This window comes from Hypanus sabinus, chromosome 5 (genome assembly GCF_030144855.1).
Source record: "Hypanus sabinus isolate sHypSab1 chromosome 5, sHypSab1.hap1, whole genome shotgun sequence".
In the NCBI taxonomy this organism is placed as follows: domain Eukaryota; kingdom Metazoa; phylum Chordata; class Chondrichthyes; order Myliobatiformes; family Dasyatidae; genus Hypanus; species Hypanus sabinus.
The window spans coordinates 125,874,769-125,889,865 of record NC_082710.1 but is presented as its reverse complement, the minus strand read 5'-3'; positions in this window follow the sequence as shown (position 1 = coordinate 125,889,865).

Genomic DNA, 15,097 nt, shown 5'->3' with positions numbered 1-15,097 from the left:
CATGCTGTTGAACCTCTAACGCCTGCGACTGAAACTTAGTTTCAAGCGATTTAACAACTCCTTCAAGATCGGATATTCTCGAAGTAATCCTCCTTTCCAAACTTAACAGTTTACTGTCCAATTTACCTTCTAGTCTGCCTTCCAGAGCCGCAAATTTAGCATCCAGTTTATTGTCCAATTTACTTTCCATAGCCGCAAATTTAACATCCAGTTTAGTGTCCAAAAGACCAACAATTGCGTCGATGGATAAAGGATCCTTAGCCGATTTCTTACTTGTAGCCATTTTAGGTTTGACAAAATTAGATCAACTATTATTTTAGGAAAAAAGGGTCAATCAAAGGTAGCAACTCATATGATTAAGTTCGAAAAGGTCTAATTAAAGGGTGATTATAGTTAAAAAAATAAAGAGCGCCTAAAAGGCAGATGCTTACGTCGCCATCTTGAAACTCCACCCCCCCTATGTTTCTTTTATATATGAAATTCAATAAAAAGATTGAAAAAGAAAGAAAGAAACAAAGACATACAGCTTAGTAGATTAATAGGTCACTGGATATCTTTTGGTAGCACTGGATCATTGCGCCAAAAGGGCTTGTTTTCATAACTTTGCTCTAAAATATATAAAAAAGGAACTGAGCCCTTGTGGGGGCATCATCTAGCAAGAGGATGTAGCAGGATGGGGCACCATCAGAATGAGACCCTTACAATCATTCAATTAGGGGCCAACCCAAGTCCACCCATAAATGGATCAAAGGGACCTACTGAGAGACTTATAATCACTCTGGCCCAAACAATCCCCTGTCATTGCAGAGAACATGAGGCTTTGTCATATGGTCCTCAAGCTGAGATAAATGAAGTTACTCCGTTGTTTCCCCTTGATTGTAAGGTACTGATATATCTAATAGTCTGAAAATTATACCGAGACTGAGTGGGTGAAGGTAAGGATGCAGTGTATATCATAGTGATCTAGATGGAGGTGGGCAGCAATGTGCAATGATCGATAAAGCCACATCTTTAAGCACAAGCAGAAACCGTTGAGAGGATAAAATGTGTCCAAGAAGACATGGTCAACTATCTGGAGAAACATTTTGTTGCCATCACTGTTAACTTCTTGTAGTAGCTAGTTTGGAATAACAGGTGGTATAGATCTACACTCAGTGGCCACTTTATTAAGTACCTCCTGTACCTAATAAAGCCTAATAAAGTGGCCATTGTGTGTATGTTCATGGTCTTCTGTTGCTGTAGCCCATCTGCTTCAAGATTTGACATATCCAGAGATGCTTTACTGTGTACGGCTGTTAAAATGTGTGTTTATTTGTGTTACTGTCTCCTTCCTGTCAGCTTGAACCAGTCTAGCTATTCTCTGTTGACCTCTCTCATTAACTAGGCATTTTTACCCACAGAACTGCTGCTCACTGAATGTTTTTGTTTGTTTTTTGCATGCCATTCTCTGTAAACTCTAGAGACTGGTATGTGTGAAAATCCCAGGAGATCAGCAGTTTTTGAGATGCTCAAACCAACAATCACTCCACGATCAAAGTCACTTAGACCACATTTCTTCCCTATTGTGATGGTTGGTCTGAACAACAACTGAACCTCTTGATCACGTCTGCATGTTTTTATGCATTGCATTTGCTGCTACATGATTGACTGATTAGATATTTGTGTTAAGAAGCAGGTGTACCTAATAAAGTGGCCACTAGGTGTAGTTTCACATAGTGACATCGTATCCTAGTATGTTAGAGAGTGTAGCTTCAGTAATGGGTCTTTTTCTGACCAATTTAATTACAACCTACTTTTACTTAACCTCTCGGGGGCAGATATACTGTATGTCTAGGCATCCGGCAAAAGAGGAGAGTGGGGGAGTGGTGAAGGGGTGCGATGTTAGGTATTGTTAGGTTCCTTCAGCTACAATGTTGTGCTGAACTTTTAATCTACTCTTAGATCAATCTAAGCATTCCCTCTCACATAACCCTCCATTTTACTATCACTTTCTATGTGAAAATATTTACCTCTGACATCCCTCTTATACTTTCCTCCAATCACCTAAAAAATTATGCTCTCTCAAATTGCTCTCTTCTGTACTGCAAAAGTATCTGGCTGTCCATTCTATCTCTGCCTCTCATCCTTTACACCATTATCAAGTCACCTCTCGTCCACCTTCATTCCAAAGAGAATAGTCCTAGCTTGCTTAACCTATCCTCATAAGACATACTATCCAATCTAGCAGCATCCTGGTAAATCTGTTCTGCACTCTCTCTTCAGCTTCCATATCCTTCCTATAATGTTCTGACCAGAACTGAATACAATATTCCAAGTGTGGTCCACCCAGAGTTTTATCGAGCTTCAACATTAATTAGTGTCTCTTGAACTCAATGCCCACAGCTCCTGAAGACCATCACAACAATACACCCCCGCAACAACCTTACTAACCCGCACTGCAATTTTGAGGGATCTATGGAAGTGGACTGCAAGATCCCTCTACTCCTCCACACTGCTTAGAATGTTGCCATTATCCCTGGATTCTGCTTTCAAATTCAATCTTACAAAATGGTATCACTTAACACTTTTTCAGTTTGAACACCTTCTGGCTCTTCAAAGCCCAGCTCTGCACCCTATCAATGTCCCATTGTAATCCTTGGCAACCTTTCACACTATCACAACACCACCAAACTAAGTGACATCTACAAACTTACTAACCCATCCTTCCAATTTCTCATACAAGTCATTTATAAAGATCGCTTTGTTCTTTTTTTTTGTGGGAGGAAAGATTTGTGGGGGGGGGGTCGATGTGCCTGTTCCACTTTTGTTCATTTTTGTGTGTGGGGAGTGGGATTTGGGGATTGATGTGCCTGTTCTGTTTTATTCTTTTTTGTGCAAGAGAAAGGGATTTGGGTGTTGTTTGCCAATTTCGATTTGCTTGTTTTTTTTGTGCTGGAGGAGGGATTTGGGTGGTGATTTGCCTATTCTGTTTTTGTTCTTTTTTGTGTGGGGAGGAGCAATTTGAGGTGGGGTTAATGATTGTACTGCCTTTCTTTTCTTTCTTTGTTTCATGGCTGGCTAGAAAAGAACAATTTCAAGTTGTATATTTTCATAATAAATCAACCTTTGAACCGTTTGACCCCTTTTTTTTTATGAGCAGGTGTCCCAGATCAAATCTTTGAGGAACATCCGTGGTTACAGACCTCCAGGCAGAGTATGTACATTTTACAATGCTCCTCTGCTTTCTATCATCAAGCCAATTCTGAATCCACATCATCAATTTTCGCTGGATGTCAGGCCTCCTATTTTTCTGAATGAACCCACCTTATCAAATCCATATGCACTCCATTCATTGTGCTACTTCATTAATGCTCGCTGTCATATTCCGAAGGAATTCATTCAAGCCCCTCAAAAAGCAATGCAGACATTCCCTAATCAACCCAAGCTTCTCCAAATACATGGAAATTTTCTCTAAGAATCCTCTGCAATAATTTACTCACCACTGAAGTCAGACTCACTGCTCCATAAATCCCATTGTTTTTCCTACTTCCTTTCTTGAATGAAGGAGAAATATTGTGCACCCTCCAATGATCTGGTGCTATACCTGTGGCCAGTGAGGATGCAAAAATCTTCACCAAAGGTGCAGCAATCTCTTCCCTCACTTCCTCTCTTAACTTGAAATACTGTACATTCTGTCTGGCACTGGGGACTTAACTATCCCAATGTTTTTCAAAAGTTCCAGTGCATACTTTTTCTTAAATTCAACAAGTTCTACCATATCAGCCTGTTTAATGCCATTCTCAAAAATGTTAAGGTTCCTCTGACAAGTGAATATTAAAGAAAAGTATTCATTAAGGACTGCCCCTACCTCTTCCAACTCCAGGTATGTTTCCTCTATTATCCATGATTGGTCCTAACCTCACTCTGGCCATGCTCCTGTTCTTCACATACATTTTGAATGCCTTGGAGTTGTAATCCAATTCACCTAGTACATTTCATGCCCCTTCCAGTTTTCTTATCTCTATTCTTAAACTTCTTGGCTACCTTGTAACTCACGAGAATCCTGTGTGATCCTTGCTTATTGAACATTAAATAAGCTTTTTCCTCTTGTCAAGATATCCATATTTTTTACCATGGTTCCTTCATTCTACAATTTTTTCTGCTTCAATGGGGCAAACCTATCAAGAACCCAGTGCAAGTGCTCCCTAAACAACCTCCATATTTCAGTTGTGCATTTCTTTCAGTACATCTCTTCTCATTTTATGCACGGAAGTTCCTACCTTATAGCATTATAATTCCCCTTCCCCAATTAAGTACTTTCTGTAGCACCTGTCCATGGCTATAATAAAGATTGGAGAGTTGGGATCACTCTCTCCAAAATGCTCGTCCAACAAAAGATCTGACACCTGACCTGGTATATAGCCTAGCAGTAGATCCAGTATAACAGCTCCTCTAATCTGTCCACATATTATGTCAGGAATCTTTCTAGGGCACACTTAACAAATTCTGCCCTATTTAAATCTTTTGCACTCCGGAGGTGGCATTCTGTATTATGGAAGTTGAAATCACCTATGACAAATACCTATTGCTTTTTTACCTTTCCAAAAGCAACCTCCAGCTCTGCTCCTCAGTACCTCAGGATTGTGGGGTTCTGTGGAATACACCCAAAAGAATGATTGCTTCCTCCTGTTTCTGACTTCTACCCATACTGGCTCAGTGGACGATCCCTCCCTGACATTCTCCCTTTCTCCCTCAGTGACACCGTCCCTTTTACTATCTTTCAGAGGGTATGGAATAGAGAGAACTGCTACGTAATTCCAATCAAGATTAATCTTCAAAAAGAGAACCTGTTCAAAAGTTAACTTCCACTGGTAGTTCAGGGCCATCAAATACAGTAATCGAGAATGGGACTTCTAGATTCTGTATCATTATAACTACATGAGGATGACAATAAATTTTAAGAGTTAAAATATGCAGATGCTGGAAATCCAAAGCAACAAACTCAAAATGCTGTGGAAACTCAGCAGGTGAGGCAGCATTTAAGGAAATGAATGAACAGGCCCAGACTCTTCTACCAGACTTGAAATGAAGGGGAAAGATGCCAGAATGAAAAAAAAGAATGTGGGTGGAGGGGAAAGAGGATAGCGAGATCGTGATAGGTGAAGCCAGGTGGGTTGGAAAGATAAAGGGCTGGAGAAAAGTGGACTGTAGGAGAAAGGGAAGGAGGAGGGGCCCCAGGGGAAAGTGAGAAGAAGTAAGAGGCCAGAGTGAGGAATAGTAAAAAGGGGCGAGGGTGAGGGAAAAATATTATTAGAAAGAGAAATTGATATTCATGCCATCAGGTTGGAGGCTACCCAGACAGAATAAAATGTGTTGCTCCTTCACCCTGAGGGTGCCTCATCTAGGGATAAGAAGAGGTGATAGACCAACATGCTGGAACAGAAATGGGAATTTGACTTAAAATGTTTAGCCATTCTGCTTTTGGTGGATGGAGCAGAGGTACTTGATGGAATAGTCCCCCAATTTATGGCAGGTTTCACCAATGTAGAAGAGCCTCAATGGGGCATTGAACACAATAGACAACCCCAGCAGATTTGCAAGTGAAGTGTTGCCTCATCAGGAAGGACTGTTTGGGGCTGTCAATGGAGGTGAGGGTGGAGGTGCATGGACAGGTGTAGCATTTGTGCCACTTGCAGGGGTAAAGGGCTGGAGAAGAAAGAATGCTTCTACTAAATATCTCTCACTGAAACCCCCAGACTGTGTCCAGGAGACGATCTAAGTGGCTATTTTCTGCATTAGCACGTAATTAAAGGCATATCCCTGATACTTTATACACAAATAACAGCAAGTCTTCCTTGTTATTTAATATTCTGGTTATTACTATATTCAGATGTCATGCCTCAACCCTGTAACAAAGGAGCTATATCTAGCATTTTTTTCATTTGTGTTCAGAATCCCTTGGACCAGCATTTGAGTTTTCAAAGGGTTTCTGTCAGCAGGGGCTTGCTCATATCCTAAATATGCAATTCTGCAGTTACCCATCTGCCATAAAAAATGCAGTAATGTTGGAATACTCCCCTTCAAAGGTGTATTTAATTGTTTATCTTTATGATTGAAAAGTATAAAACTCCAGTGTAATGTTGAATATCAGGAGTGGAGAGACAGATTTTCTAAAAGATCTGTTTTTTGTTGAATAAAGACCTTTTACATCTGTCAGCTTCTGCCTTCTTGTGGCCGCAGACACAACTGGGGACAGTCAAACATGCTGAGAAAAGAGGGAGCTGTTCTCTTGAGACAGGCTTCACACATCAAGCTGAAACTCATGTTCTGGTGAATCAAATTACTCTAACATGCTTAGAAGGGTAATTTTGGTATAGATGAGGAGAAATTTTGAACATTAAAGTGGAAGAGAAAGGCAATAGCTGAGGGTAGTGACATGGTTAATGATTATCAGAGTATTGACAAGAAGGCATATTGCATACAAATATAAAAATGTTAATGACAATAGGGTCCATGTATGGGAAACAGTTATTTAACAATATTAATGGGCATTAGCTAAATGTAGACAGTACATTTAAAGGAACAGACACAATCACAGACAAATGGATGTGTTTCCATAGCCATTGTAAGATGATCAAGGTTGAGAGTTGATATTTTGGATGGATGAAGAGGAGATGAGATTAGTCGACCAATTAAAGATGTGATTCATCTCGAAATAAGAAATGATTGCTGATTAACAGCAGATACTGCCGCTACTGCACGGTTCCAACAAACAGGAATCAGTTCTGACCTCTGGAGCTTGCCTGCTTTTCATGCTTCCTTGTGCTTGCGTGAGTTCGCTCTGAGTACTGCTGTTTCCCTTTAGATCCCAAGGACGTGCTGCATAGTAGATGAGCTGGCTTCTTAACTTACCCCTTGTGCAATTGAGTGCTGGTAAAATTGAGATGCAATTAATGGGTATAAGGGAACAGATAAATTGGAGAATGCAATTGATGAGATTGCTTTGAGAGCCATTGTGGACTCAATCAGCTAAATAGACTCCTTCTAACTTGCTAAATAAGAGGTAAGAACTAGCAAGGAATATAAGTGATTATAAGGAATAAGCTCAAGGCTCCCTGACACTTCCATACCCCAAGGAAGAGTATAAGTCAAGTTATAGTAGAAAATTGCAAATGTTTGGCAATAATCAGGGATTACACTAATCTTGATAAAAATTGAACAAATCATGATTCCAAAGGGAGTTGGAATGCCTTCAGGGCAGTTTGTTAAAGCACTGTGCCCTGTAAGCAAACACAGGAAGACTAATCAGAAACAAGTCAAAATCCAAGGAACACACGCAAAATGCTGGAGGAACATTTTTTTCCCAGTCCTGATAAGAGGTCTTGACCCAAAACAACTGACTGTACTCTTTTCCATAGATGCTGCCTGGCCTGCTGAGAACCCCCAGCATTTTGTGTGTGTTGGCAAGAAGACTATTTTAGATTCAGTCATGTGTAATGAGACAGGATTAATTAATGATCCCATAAAGACTCTGCAGAAGAGAGATATGATAGAATATCACAAGACATTAGAGATTGAGAAGCTAGGCTTGTAACTAACATCTTAAAAATAAAAGAACCCATTTGTGAAGAGATAAAATTGGTTCAACCAAAGTACATTAAAATGTAAGAATTGCGGAAAAGCAACGGTGTCCATATAGAAAATTCTCAACAAATATACATTCCACTGAAAAAAAGAGTGCATGAAGAACAATCTGATATGGTGAAATAAAGAAGGAGTGGACACTATCAAATTAGAAGACTAAGAATACATATTGCCATGCTAAGCCTGAACTAGGCTAGAAGTTTTGGAATAATTTTGGAATCTAATAAAGGATGAGCAAAAAAAAATTAAAAATGGGAAAAATTAGGAAATGAGTATAAAAATAAGTAGGTATGAATTGGGTCAGGAGTCATCCACTAGTCAAACCTACTGTCATTTAATTAGGTTGCACTTAGTCTTGAATGATCATTAGCAAAAATATAATTTATGGAATTAGGTTTTGGTCCCTCACTTCATGAAATTGGGAAATTTATAATGGGGAAGAAAGAGCTGGCTGACATCAAAACTATTTTATATCTCCTCCTGGTGGAACACAGCAAAAGCATTGCAGTAATACTAGAAAATTGAAAAGCAAAATGGAGAAAGGGACTTAAAACTACCTTAATCATGAGCAATAAAGAAATTACTGGGATTTTTTTAAAACAAACCTAGTAGAGAACTTTGAGGATGTAATGAGAAGCAGATCTGAATCTTATTTGATAAGGTGACACATACAAGAGTTGATGGCATTTGTGGTAAATATTAAAATGTAAGAATGTGGAAAAACAATGGTATCCATACACAAAATGTAACAAAAATCTAAGAAAAGAGAATTAGGATAAAAGAGTCACTTTAAAACTGGCAAGCTATAACTTATGCAGCCAAACAGTAGAGTCATAGAGGGTTAAGCTATTTGCTTATCTACAGAAATTCCACTTGCTTACATTATAATCATATCTCTCTGTAACTTGCCTATTTCACTATCATTACCAATGATAATAACGCAAGAAAATAGGATCAAATTCATACGATTCATGTGTCATTTGCGAAGACGTAAACTGGTTAAAGTTTAGATAGATGTGGTTGTATCAACTTTTTTTATCCTTAGGACATAATTAGTATTCTAATATCAATTAAATAGTGCAAATATTTACAACTTTGTTTTGCTACCTCTGTATTGTAATGTGCTGTTTGAGCTTGAGGATGTTAAGTTATACAATTGTTTATTAACAAAGGAACACTTAAAATGCACATTAAAATTTCTACTTCCTGCTATTTTAGAAGTGTCATCAACCTAAATGGACTGACAGTTGTATTAACATAATGAAGAGTATAATTATGCATCATCACATTAAGCTCTTATATTAGTATCCCAAACTGTAATGACAAGGTCTGAGCATGCCTCAGCTGATAATGAGCCTCTCTTGAATCTAGATTGAATGTCACACGACTTACCTTTGCTTTTGCTTCCGTTTGTTTCTTTGTCTTGAAATAATTTTTGATTTCAATGTCACAGACCCTCCTATTTCTTAATTAATTTCTCCCAGCTATAATTTGTTTATTGCCAAGGCTTGCTTTAGTTCCTGTAAAACTATCTGTTAATATTATGCCAACAATGCTAAGATATGGTTCATGGACACAAATCATTTCCAGAGAGATAGGGACCATTGTTTATGGCACCAAAATGCCAGTAAGACAACTCTGTGCTACACCAGCCTGAAAAGACCTTCCAACTCAAGTCAAGTCACTTTTTACTGTCATTTTGACCATAACTGCTGGTACAGTACACAGTAAAAATGAGACAACGTTTTTCAGGACAATGGTGCTACCTGAAACAGTACAAAAATTACATTGAACTACGTGAAAACAACACAGAAAAGAAGAAACTACACTAGACTGCAGACCTACCCAGGACTGCATAAAATGCACAAAACAGTGCAGGCATTACAATAAATAATAAACAAGACAATAGGCACAGTAGAGGGCAGTAAGTTGGTGTCAGTCCAGGCTCTGGCTATTGAGGAGTCTGATAGCTTGGGGGAAGACACTGTTACATAGTCTGGTTGTGAATGCTCCGGTACCTTTTCCCAGATGGCAGGAGGGAGAAGAGTTTGTATGAGGGGTGCGTGGGGTCCTTCATAATGCTGCTTGCTTTGCAGATGCAGCATGTAGTGTAAATGTCCGTAATGGCAGGAAAAGAGACCCTGATGATCTTCTCAGCTGACTTCACTATCTGCTGCAGGGTCGTGTGATCTGAAATGGTGCAATTTCTGAACCAGGCAGTGATTGAGCTGTTCAGGATGCTCTCAATACAACTCCTGTAAAATGTGATGAGGATGGGGAGTGGGAGATGGACTTCCCTCAGCCTTTGCAGAAAGTAGAGACACTGCTGAGCTTGTTGAAAAGAAACCACAATTTCTAGTGCAGATGTAATCCCTGCAAAATACTCAATGTGATTGAAATATGCATCTGACAAGAGAGGGGGATGCAAGGGGATGATGGTAGATACTACATCATGTCAATCTTTATGATCTAATTGTGGTAATGGTAGGCCGGGATCCCTAGTTGTTGACACAAGAAAATTCTTCATAAGGATTCTTCTCAGCTGCCTTCCCTCAGTAGTTAATGGTCTTTGCATAGTTACAATGTAGACTTCATTCATCATAAGTAAATCTGATCTTCTATGAGAAACAGCTCCAAGAAAAATACAATGCTACTGTACACGGTCTTTTTAATTGACCTCATAAGAGCATTTGATCCCATCATACAAGAGGGATTACAAGGCATCCTTCTTATATTTAGCTGAACTCAAGGATTTGTTATCATTTGTGTCTGCTCCACAGTGACATGCAAGCCAGAATCCTCTCAGTGGATCCACAAGAGACCTAATCCCAATGCAATGTGTCATCGCAATAGCTCTCTTCTCAATCATCTCCACTGTAATGCGTCACTTCAGAAAAAAGTTCCCTGCTTTATTTTTAGCATGTCACACCAGGCAGTCAGCCATTCTTCTTTGGAGCATGGTGTCAGGAGTGGTCTCCTTTCGGATTAACGAGGTCACAATATAAATATTCCTGACTCGACCCTTGTATTTTTTATGAGGTGAAGTGGCTAGCTGAACGCTCAAGCCGGCACGGATGGAAAGTGTGCTTGGGGTGGCCCGACTTGGATTTGAACTTGGAATCCTTCACTCTGGAGTCCAGCACTAATGCCGTTGTCTGCTAAGAAGGCAAAATTGACATGAAATATTTATGTTGTGGTGTGCACCCAACCCCACCAGCTTCTGGCATTTAGGCACTCCAGTTCTCAGGAATATGGATAGCTGGCACAGCCCCTTTAAAGATTCAGGCCCTCTCCACTAACTGGTGGCCATGTTTTGGCACCAGAATTTTAACTTGAACTGGTGCTCAATCATCGGCTCAGCATTAGTTCAGCTTGCTATTGCATTTTTGGGTTTTTTGTCTCATTCAGGTTCTCATCGAGCATCTAGTCAAGAACCCTGTTCTCATCTCAATCTCAAAATCATGTCTCGAGTCTAATCTCGGATATTCCAGCACTTGGGTCCTCCTTACCATCCCCGCTTAGGCTTCTCGTCACAGTATAATCTTCACCACCTCTGCTTGAGCAGACATCGCTCCAACCAATCATTAACTCATAGTATACAGAAGGTAATTTACATACTTAGTGGTTGTCCCAAATCATTATTAGCTCCATAACTAAAGCATATTGGAGAATGAATCTTACATTATTCTATACCTGGAAGCCAAGATTCCTCCACCAGCATTCTCCAGGATTACCACGGCAGCTCAATGTACTTGAGAAATAATACTAATGCTTCCAAAATTTCCCCCAAATCTACTGGTGGTATTGGCCAATATCAGATCAACGTCTCCAGCATTGAGACTCATAGTCAAATAACTCTTATGGTAAGGCTACATTGTCTACTGTCCTGATATTTGACCATCAAAGAAGGCAATGTACTTCCACAAGAAAAGTGATTTTCAGAAGGGCTCCAAGGTTGGCCCCTAAAACTCCTTGAAAATGTGACATCGTCACCACCTACTAGAGGAAATCACTGGTACAGTAGGATGTGAGAAGGGACTGAGGACTTGGAGTCTCGCCGATTGGAACACATGGAAATTAGGCTCAACCACTAGAGAGATTAAGTGAAATTTCCATCACCCCACTCACCCCATGCAGCACCACCAGCCTTGCCTGTGGTCTAAATCCCACATAGAACTTACTGGTCAGCTCAAGATGCAGAGCATTACACAGGGAACTAAACTAGCTTTGTCTCTGAGAGGCAGTTTATAAAGAAATAAAGAGGAAATATAATATATCTGGATTTTAAGTAAAGCACAATAGATCATTTGAGAATGAATGTCATGTTAAAGGACAGGTTAACTTGAATCAATTAATGGATTAGTTGAAAATGGATGAGATGCTTAAAGAAACACATAAAATGTTTAGAAAGCAAACGGGCATAAAAGTTAGAATTTTCAAAGAAACAAAGTATCTTGTCTTCCTTTTCTGTTTCAATTTCCACTTTCAAGAAATGTTATAGCATTTTTTTTTCCCTGTCCTGTCCAGTCCTGAAGAACGGTCAACCGGCCACTCTTCTCCTTGGATGCTACCTGACCAGCTATGTTCCTCCAGCGTTTTGTATGCGTTGTTTCCGATTTCCAGCATCTGCAGTTTTTCTCATGTTTATGTTTTTTTCTTTATTTTTCTGAATGTGGAACTATATTCATGCATTGAACCATTTTCTTTGTAGTTATCAATGGGCTTACAACTAAATTGGGAATCGGTACTGAGGAAGAGTACCTGGACTGTGACAATGTAACTATGACAAAAAAATGTTTCATTCAGCAAAAAATCCAAGTCTTTAATATGATGACACTGAAGAAAGCAGTTGTTGTCAACAATACTTTATGTTCGTCTGTTTAATGCATTCACCTGTTTTTTTTAATTATCACTTTGCCACATTAAGAAGTGCATATTACTTTTAAATCTTGTTTTATTGTGGCTAATTACTAGCTTTTATTAAAATGTTAATCCCTAGATATTGCATGTGATTTAGAATAATTATCATAATCCCTGGAAGGATAGCTGATGATTCTCTGATGAGTTTCTCCTATAAATTTAGTTCCTGAGGTCTTTTTTTAATCAAAACTGCTTCCAGTTACAACATTCTTATTTCTTATTGCCCTTTTGGCCTCCTGTGATTGAACTAACCCTAACAATAATATGATCTATTTTGAATTCAAGCACCCTAAATAAAGCATTAAAATCTCAGCAAAATTCCTATGATTTATTCTATGTTCTAATATTAATAAAATATTAAAGAAACACTTTAATAAGGTTGTTACAGGGATAACCTATGAAGACACTGCCTTGCACTTCCTCTGCACTAATCCTTACTTCACCATCAAACCTGTAGCCAAGGGGTCTGCTATTGTGAACTAACCTCTACTTCGTTGAGTCCAGGTGGCAATTCACAGACACCTCCTCTTACTTACCCCTTGGCGTGAGCCCACGGAGAAGCATCAGGCCATTTTCTTCTGCACCATCATCAACCACATCAACTCTGTTTAACGCTCTATGCAGTGCACCTTACAATATGCTCCTGCATATCCACCAGACCCACAACACTCCATGATCTTTACTCTGCTACATTTACCTGACTTTGACGATTTCCTTCTAACATCGAAGGTGACTTGGTTGCACAACATTACTGGGGTGGCTGATGAACTAAGTGTGGCACAGGTGAGGTAGGACGTGCTTTGCCAAGTAGTTGGGTGGATTGTTGTGCATTCCTTCTGTTGTTTTGGTTTCTTTACCGCCTACTTCAATCGAAGAGACTTAAAGCCATTGACCCTGTTCTGGTTTCTCCTTCTTTGTTTTGTACAGAGTAGATTCCTATGAATTGATGAGAGTGTCATCAACCCAATTTCTTAACAATGCTTTGAACACATCCTTAAAGTATTTCCCATCCTCCTATAAATCACTGACTCTGATGAAATTCAGGACTAACAGCCTATTTTGGCAGCCTGGTGTTAGGTATTCTAGACAATGCAGCCTACTTATGGTGAAAGGTGGTTGCAAACTTGATGGCACAGATGATGGCCTGGGTGAGCATACTGGATCTGGAAAATCAAATGTAGACAGTGTTGGTGGTACCCTTCATGAAACAACAGATATCACAACATACACCAACAATATTAACCCTGATTCTGATTCCGGTTTTGAAATGACTAATATGGGTACTATGAGACTCGATAGTTCACCGGAGAGTCATAGTAACTATTCATCATTAATGATTTCCTTCAATGATAGGTAAACTTTAAGAAATCTAAAGTGATATATGTTTCCCAGGGTTTAATACTGGACAGCACTCTCCAGTAAGGCTAGCTTAATAGGCGTAAGGGCATATTCAGGAGTTATGGTATATATCAAATACTAATTTCAACAACAACCAGAATTCAGATTTGAATGTGGATTGCAGCTCACAGCAATCGTCTTCCTAGAGCTGCAGACTGGGGTGACTGCAAGCCAGGAAACACTCACTCAGCAGAGACGTCTGCGTATGCATGAATGGAGCCAGACAGACACAGGTCTCAGATGAATTAACACTCATTTTGGGTCTATTGGTGTGAGGATCTGTAGGTGTTCGAAATTATGTGCTACTAAAATGGAAGTATTATGAATGCATTGTAAATAGAGAAATTGCCCTGTTATTAGCTTAGTTCTTTAATTGTGCTGTAATATTGGGTCAGGCAGGTTTCTTCTTCCAAGGGTGTCTCGGATATGATGCCTGCTGTCTGCTTTGTTGAATAAAGACTTCGATATCCACTAGCTTTAGTGCCTCTCTGGTGACTGTTCAAACACAAGACAGTAAGAATCCCCTCAGCATTACTAACATGTTAACAATAGGATGGGGTGTATACACTCAGTGACACTTTATTAGGTACACATGTACACTTACTTGTTAATGTACATATCTAGTCAACCAATCATGTGGCAGCAACTCAATGCATACAAGCCGGCAGACATGGTCAAGCAGTTTAGTTGCTGTTCAGCCCAAGCATAAGAATGGGGAAGAAAAGTGATCAAAGTGAGTTTGACCATGAAATGATTGTTGGTGTCAGGTGTAGTGGTTTGAGTATCTCAGAAACTGCTGATCTTATTTGATTTTCCTGCACAACAATCTCCAGAATTTACAGAGAATGGTGATAAAAGTGAAAAAAAAACACATCCAGTGAGCAACAGTTCTGTGGGAAAAAATACCTTGTTAATGAGAGAAGTCAGAGAGAAGCACATGGAAAACCTACAGCACAATACAGGCCCTTTAGCCCACAAAGTTGTGCCGAATATGTCCCTACCATAGAAATTACTAGGCTTACCTATAGCCCTCTGTTTTTCTAAGCTCCATGTACCTATCCAAAATGCTCTTAAATTACCCTATCGTATCCGCCTCCACCACAATTCCATGTGCTCACCACTCTCTGCGTAAAAAACTTACCCCTGTCATCTTCTT